The sequence below is a fragment of the Odontomachus brunneus genome, unplaced genomic scaffold, assembly GCF_010583005.1.
Source record: "Odontomachus brunneus isolate Ranch 3 - 2012 unplaced genomic scaffold, Obru_v1 Obru_scaffold_010, whole genome shotgun sequence".
NCBI classification, from domain to species: domain Eukaryota; kingdom Metazoa; phylum Arthropoda; class Insecta; order Hymenoptera; family Formicidae; genus Odontomachus; species Odontomachus brunneus.
The window spans coordinates 711,947-719,649 of record NW_022639460.1 but is presented as its reverse complement, the minus strand read 5'-3'; the positions used below and the strand labels follow the sequence as shown (position 1 = coordinate 719,649).

Genomic DNA, 7,703 nt, shown 5'->3' with positions numbered 1-7,703 from the left:
TCCCCGCCGATGATACAACGTCCTCCATCCCGACGCCGCACGTCTCGGCGGCTCCGCGTGACTGCAGGGAGAAGCCGCAGGAAAATCATACCGGCTCTCCTCCACGCTGACGACGTCTCGGATCTTCGTCCTCGCACTCGTGGTCCAGCGCACACCCGCGCGTGTCAAGCCGGCCACGCTCGTCCCCTCGAAGTGTGCTATTCACGCGATAAAGGAATCCTCACGTTCGATAACCGGCGACCTTTGTCGAGCGAGCGAGTGAGCGAGCGGACGAGCGCGAAAAGAATTTTCGAAAGGCCAATATCGCTTCTGTACATCCAACATGACTCCGCGGCTTAGCCTAAGGGTAAATGGGCCAGGGCCGCGTGCTCGTGGCTCGTGCAACACGAAATTCCCTCGGAGCGCGCGCGAGAAGTGCCCCGTCTCCACGGCGCGCGTTGATCGTCCTGTGAAAGAACGATATCACGATTATACCAGGCAGTCATCATCGGCCGGCATCTCTCGGGATGTGTTCGATGCATCGAAGGTCTGGCCAGGCAAGCGGCATAATGCCAACCAGTGGCATTTACGGCGGTAAGACCACCTTTGCCTCGGCTCCTTCTATCCCTCTCTATCTCCTCCTCTGTCTCTTTTCTCTCTCTCTCTCTCTTTATCTCTCTCTTTCTTTCTTTACCATTCTTTCTTTCACACACTCGCTCAACATCTTTATCTTTGTCTCTCTTTGCCCCCTATCTCATTCCCCTCCCCCCTCTCTCTCTCTCTTTATCTCTCTCTATTTCCCTTTCTCTCTCTCTCTCTCTCTCTCTCTCTCTCTCTCTCTCTATTTCTCTCTCCAACTCGTTCTCGCGGCGCACCGGGTCTCGAGCAGCAGCTTCTTTAGCGTTCCATTACCGGCGTTCTGTGGAATGCATCGGTCTCTCGCAACACCTACGAAGACGAAGTCCGCGGAATCGGTCCTTAAGGAAATGAACGGCGAAGAGCGCCGCTAAGAGATTCTCGCATCTCTCTGGCCCGACCGTCGTGTCTATCTCTGCGGTCGATCCTCCTCTCCCCCGCCCGTCAGTTGGTCGCGATTCGGCGATCGAGTCGTTAACGTGTGAGACGACAAACGTGTGACTGTCGATCGCACATGTGCCAACAGATGATGACTTGCCAAGGCGTTGCGCTTCGCGTTAAACATCCTCCAGTCGCGCGCGGCACAGCTCAAAGTGCTTTAATTATAGGCATTATCGTTAACGAGGGACCCGTTATACTGGTTATTGTCGGCAACGCGTGACACACTTTTCTCCTCGCGGCATAAAATACAATCAACGTTTCGTTTCCGAGGCAACAGGTAACGTCAGGCTGCGCGCTACGTTTATTTTTAACGGTACCGGACTGTCGACTTTCCTGATCCGTATCAATCGTCCTTCTGCACCGCTCTAACACGTCAATTCGTACGCGTATAATCCCGGCCTCGGTGTTCGCGAACGTCACACCATCGATTCCGCTTCGCGCGAGACTCAGAGATACAATCTTCGTCGTGACAGACAGACGGACAGACAGAAAAATAGATGCTCTTGTTATCGTCATTTCTTCTGAGGAAATTGCTAGAATTTACAAGCTATTAAGACACAGGTAGAGTCACCCAGAGATGGACATATCTACGTAAATGTGGTGGTAACTTTACTCCGGTCAATCTTCAGTCGCTTCTGTGAGTGATTCGTATTTATCACATATTTGTCAGATGGAACGACAAAACAGAAAAAAGAAACTGTGAAAATTTACTTAAAACAAAATGTCGTGTAAAATGTATTGCGAAAGTCTGAATAACTTCCAGCAAATTCGCTGCTGCATCAACATAACAAATCACTTTATCGTGTGCGACGTGAATTCAATAATTAATTCAACGTAGTATATTCAGTAGATCTCGTTAATCAATTAAAAAAATCATAGAGTTCCCATCGTTGATTGTCTCACGATGATCATGAAAGTCTATCAGGCGGTAGAAGGTTGCGGCAAATAAAGAAGGAGAGAAACAGAATAGTGATAGAGAAAGGGAGATTACCCCGACGTTACCCTTGATTACCTCAACAGCAAGTAACCGTACGATTACCGGGCGATATCTCATTACGGACGTCCTAGAGTGAGTCAGTATCGTAAAAATGGGCGCTCGCGCTGAGCGTTTCCTCAAACGAGCGCGCTCATCCTTGGGTGCGATAATCGACGTGTATTCGTGGTCAACGACTGCGTGGATGAAAATGGGTCAATCAACGACGAGACATTCCACCAAACGAGGCGGGCCATTTCAGTCTCACGGGCGATTGCACTGGCCTAGCATACGGTGGTCTATGGTGGCACAAGTGCTGTCGGCGTCGCTCGGCGATGGTGAGCGGATCGCCTTGACGAGAAAATCACGTGGCCGCGGGAAATGACTTGTTATATAAACTAATGATTATCCCGGTACTCGCGTATTGCCGCGTCCAATCCGAGGAGCCCGCAGCGGCGACGGTGGTCCAGCAGGCCGACAAACTTGTACCTCGCCATCCTAACGTAATGTTTGCTAAGATAACACACTCGATAACGCCGCCGCGATGACCGAATCGAGAGGCGCGACAGCAGGTCGCGCGATCCGATCGCTTCTCGATCGGGAAAACTGTAGAAGCGACGATCAAGGATAACCGGATGCATTATTGCAGTGTGTTTCTCCCTCTCTGTCTCTCTTGCGTGTCGTTACCGCGACAAAATGTCAATGTTTCCTGAGAGCTACACGTTCCAGTTACCCAGGTAGTAACAGGTGTAAATTTGACAGCAACTTTACTCAGTCGGTTTGTAAAGGTTGGTCAAGTTCCCTTATGAGTGGTTTATACATTTATCACGTAGAAAACGAGGAATAAACAGATAAAACAGAAAAATAAAAGCATCAAAATTTGGAACGATGTCATTGTCAATTATGAAGGTCTGAGTACAAATCTTTGGTAAATTTGTTGAGGCATCGATGATACATGACAGAAAGTCTACGTTATCGTATAATGTAAACTTAACCCACAATGTTGGGTCTGTCGAAGTCTCAAACAAATATTGGATTCGCAAACTTTCGTAAGGAGTTCGGAAAACCTTCTAAACAACGCGGATCTGTCCGTAGATTTAGATCTTGTTCCGCCACCATTTCTCTTACAACTCTGAGGCTTCTCCATATCTCTAGAAGAAAAATATGTGAGGAATGATTGATTTCCAACAGAATTGCCCGACTTTTACAGACTCAAATTATGCTGTATGTCCGAAAAGACATGACTGTGCGCGCAAAGGGTTAATGATTCACTCAGTACTGTGTGTTTGCCTCATGAATGTAATGAAGAAAATTATAGAGCTGCCATCATCGTATGGATCTATGGTCTCGCGTCGTGGTAATCGCGTGCGCGAGTTTATCTGGGCAGCCGTGCCTGCCGCGATACGCGAGTGAACCGTTCGCCGCGTATCTGGGACAGCGAAATGCGATCGTAGGGTCTAGGCCTCTCTCGACGCGGGAAAATCGGCGCGGGGCGATCGCGCTCAGTGGCTTGGTCTCGAGTAGCGCGGCCACGGGTGGCGTAGAGGCGACGCCACGAAAGTGGGTCAACGTCGACGTGGGCAAGAGCCCGAGAACCAAGTTCAGGGGCAAACTGCAGCGCCATGCCCGAAGCCACGGGCTCTTCTGGTGCCTTAGGTTAGGCTTCTCTCTCTCTGTTCCTCTCTTCGCCTCTCTTTCTCCCTCTGCCTTTTTCTCTTTCCTTTTTTCCCTCGACGGCACGTGTACGCGTATATACACGCGTGTTCTATCCTCTCTGTCTCTCTCTTTCTTTCTAAGAGAGAGAATGCAAAGGGAGGAGAAAGGGAGAGACCACGGGAGGCGGTCTAACGGACTCTCTGCCCTGGTCTGCCTAGTTTTATTTTTCCGACCCAAGCCTGGCCATTCGTCCCGTCCCTCTCTTGTCCTCCTTGGACCCTCCCTCGCATGCACGCACGCGTGCGTGTGTCCGAGTGCGCGAGTGCGCGCACGTGTTAGTTACGAGTGCACACCCAAAGAAGGGAGAGAGAGAGAGAGTGTGTGTGTGTGTGTGAGTGATCGTACTTCCCCGCCGGCCCCTCTCATTTTCTCTTTCTCCGCGTTAACCGATCTTGGCCTAGGTCCCGCTGACGTCGTCGCCGTCGCCGTAACCCACTCGAGAGTGCTTTCTCCTGAGCAAACTGGCGTTTCATGACACATTTTCGGTTGAACTTGGCCGAGAAACGAGCGTGCTGGAAAGTGTAAGTGAAACCCTTCGCTCTCGAATAACAGTTCCTAGTCCCGATGTGCGTTCGACGCGTCCACTCCGGGGACGACTGACGTCCGTCTTCGAGCTGGAGGCGTACGGTGACTCGCCGAAGTCTCTCGGAGGCCGCGATCATTTTTCGAGGCTCCCGACGCGACGGGAGCATTAACCGCGCGAGCTGTAGAGGTGAACGCGTTCCTCTTTCATTTCATCGTCGTGAAATCGACGAACATTGACGAGATCAAACGTCTCTTCCAAACAAGATCAATACACGAAGCTGTCCTGGGATTTGAAAAGACTTCGGCTCGCCGACTGGTTCCGGCACCTGAGAACCGATCGGTCCTTCGACTCGTGCACATTAACGCGCAAATGTTTACGACACATTTGACTCAGCAGACTCATCCTTTCCCCGAAAGCAGCTCGTTTCTCACGGGGACCAGCGGGGACCAGCGGGGACCAGCAGCCCGAATTGTTGACCAGAGCGCTCGTCGTCGCCCAATTCGCGATCGTCATCGTGCTTGTCGCTCGCGCGAATTCCGATTCTCCAACACGTCGGTCGCAATGACAGCCACGATACGTCCGCGTCGAGATTACTCACGGCAGCTCTCCCTCGGCTCTCCTCCTCTCCGTTCCTCTCAAATTCTCTCTCGCTCCTCCGTAACAGCGCAAAAGAAGAAGAAGGAAAAAAAGAGGATCGAGTGAGTAAAGTGACCTCGACGAAATCGTTACGAAGGCCGTCCGGTGCGCGCGCGCGTTATTACGCTCGTTGTAACTAGCAGCCGGAAGATATATTATATTGATTAGCGATAAAGCGTGCGCACGCGCGCCTATGTTCAGCGAGAGCGAATACACTCAGGCGCGTAGACAGGTAGGCTGAAGGTGGATAGGTGGCCGGCCTCAAGTAGACAGGATGTAGGTAGGTAGCCAACGGGTCACTCGGACTGTCTGTTTTACGTCCTCGTGCACACATGCATGCGTGCATGCACGCACGAACGAGCGCACTCACGCACGCAGCACTGTGTGTACGTTTGTGTACGTGCGCGTTCGCACGTTCAATCCACTTATCGCGCGCCGGCGAACGGACCATTGCGAGACTCCTACGACTCTAAGCGACGTAGGTAGGAATCGGTGTCGAAGTGTGATCTCTCCCGTGAGCTCGGGCTGGAATCTACGTCGCGGCTTATGAGTGCCGCGCGTGTTTGTTCACGAGTTACTAGTCTCGCTCTTTTTACTAGCATTATTTATTAGCTCAAGTAGTTCCAGATAGACACGTAATACGTAAATTTGCCAGCAACTTCTCACCGGTCGACTGGCGAAGGATGCGTTCCCCGTGAATGGCTCGTATTTATCACGCGGAATGACGAAATAGAAATACGAAATAAATAGAAAAGGAGGTTCAGTGCGCGCTGCTCCACACAATATGCCATGCAAGATTTGATGCGAGCATCTGGGCGTGTTCCCAATGTATAAATTTCAGTAAATTTTCAGTAAATTGTGTACGTGTGTTGCTTCCAACAATATGACGAAAAATTTGTTAATTATTGTACGACACAAATTTAACGACTGATTCAGTACACGGTTTATCTACTTCACAAATGTAATTTAAAAAGTTGTAGAGTTTGCATTATTAATTGTCTCGCGTCGTGATGATCTATTTGGATTACTTCTTGCAGCAACATTACTAGTCGATTTGTAAAGACCTCTTTATGAGTGGTTCGTGTTTTTGTCACGACGAAATAGAAATACGAAAGAAATACGCGCAGAAGAACACCATCAAAATTTATTTAAAACAATGTGTCATATAAAACGTGAGATGAAAATCTGGATGTGACTTTTAGTGAATTTCTATTGCTGTGCATAAATGTAACAAGGATTCAATTACTGTGTTGTTGATTTAATACAGTTTATTTACATCAAAGATATAATTAAACAAATTTCGGAGCTTCCATCGATTGTCTCGCGTTGTGATGATCGTGAAAGTTTGTTTGGGAGGAAGGGGGGAATGGTGCAAAAGGTGCAGTCAGACCCGGCTGAAAGGAACAGACCAGATGAAAGGCGGACGTTCGAGCGCGGGATCCTTCTTCGTCCATTTGTCGCGACGAGGACGCGCGGAGTCGCCGAGATTGCTGGAGATCAGCCGCGATCCGCGCCTCACCGCCAACACCGGAAGCTGTAGGACGTTGTAGGACGCGCGATCATCATCGCACGCTCGGCCGGATCGTGCTCTGTTGCGGATACACGTGCTCGTGCGTTCGCGCGAAAGAGCTCTAGTCTAGTTTCGCCGGCGAATCGTCCCTGAGGATACGCGATCGGTTCGCCAGGGCGTGGTTTCCTATGCAGTTTTTGCCCACCTAGAATGCACCAGGCGGCCTTCGCTGAGATCAGGATATTCCGCCGCTCGTTTCTGCGTTCCCCTCCCCGCCCCTCCCCTCCCCGCCACTGCGCCACGTGCACCCACCTTCGCCTTCGGCGTCGCGCTCTGCACCCCCGCGAACGCTCACCTTCGTTCGTCGTGTGTGCTCCGAATTTCTTGCGCGCCGCGCAACATACTCTCGCGGTTTCGAGTTATACTGACAGAAAAAATATCTAAAAAAACAAAATTATATCTTTTTCTTTGGCTACTAATAACATGTTTCCTCATATTGGTATACATATTTTTTGCTCAAAAAACAGTATTTCTTTTCTCAAACAAGGATATCTATTTTCTTGAAAGTGTAGTTTCTCACGCGAGGAAGAGCAGTTTTGTTAATTTAAACGTGAATTGTGTCTGCTTAAATAGATTTCTGGAGCGAAACAGTTTTCATTTAACTGAAAGAACGTAGATTCGAGTAAATACGCGTCCAGAGTACTCAGCGAATAAATATCTTTTTGTTTTTTAGATGCATTTTCTTTTCTTGGTATACTAGATTTGGACACTTTTTCCTAATAGATACGGCTTAGAGCGCAACCGACGGCTCGACAAGAGAAGAAGCTGCTCTCGATTAATCCCCAGCAGTCGAATCCTCTCGTTGGAGCAACGACTACCTCTCGCAAGTTGCGTCGTGTGGAAAAACTGTCCGAACCGTGTTGAAGCCAAGCGCGTTGCAGCGGGTGACGACGGGGCTCACTGCGTGTGTCACGACACATTGTGATTTATCGCAAAACGGAAAAACCGGTGCTGCTGCATTTGCATCGGCTACGCGCGTGCGAAAGAGAGAGAGGGAGACAATGACGGCCGATAGGAAAAGAGAGCGAGAAATAGGTACTGTTGCTACGGTATTATTTCTGCCGGGACGAGATACATAAATAGATAATCGGCCAATAAAACGAGATTACTGACATAATCTCGCGCGGATGTTAATTTCAGTTGCCATGCTAATACAGTTTTTATTTATGACGCGGGTACATTACACGGCGCAACGTCAGAGAGAGAGAGAGAGAGAGAGAGAGAGA

General features: G+C 49.7%; 1 long non-coding RNA gene across 1 annotated transcript in view; it reads left to right on the top strand.

Annotated features, from left to right (window-relative positions):
- The first annotated feature begins 7,201 nt into the window (after positions 1-7,201).
- Positions 7,202-7,703, top strand: part of LOC116840514 — a 5,023-nt gene continuing 4,521 nt past the window's right edge. Inside the window, exon 1 of the long non-coding RNA XR_004377368.1 lies at positions 7,202-7,512. This is a non-coding gene — a long non-coding RNA (uncharacterized LOC116840514). The remainder of the gene's footprint in view (positions 7,513-7,703) is intronic.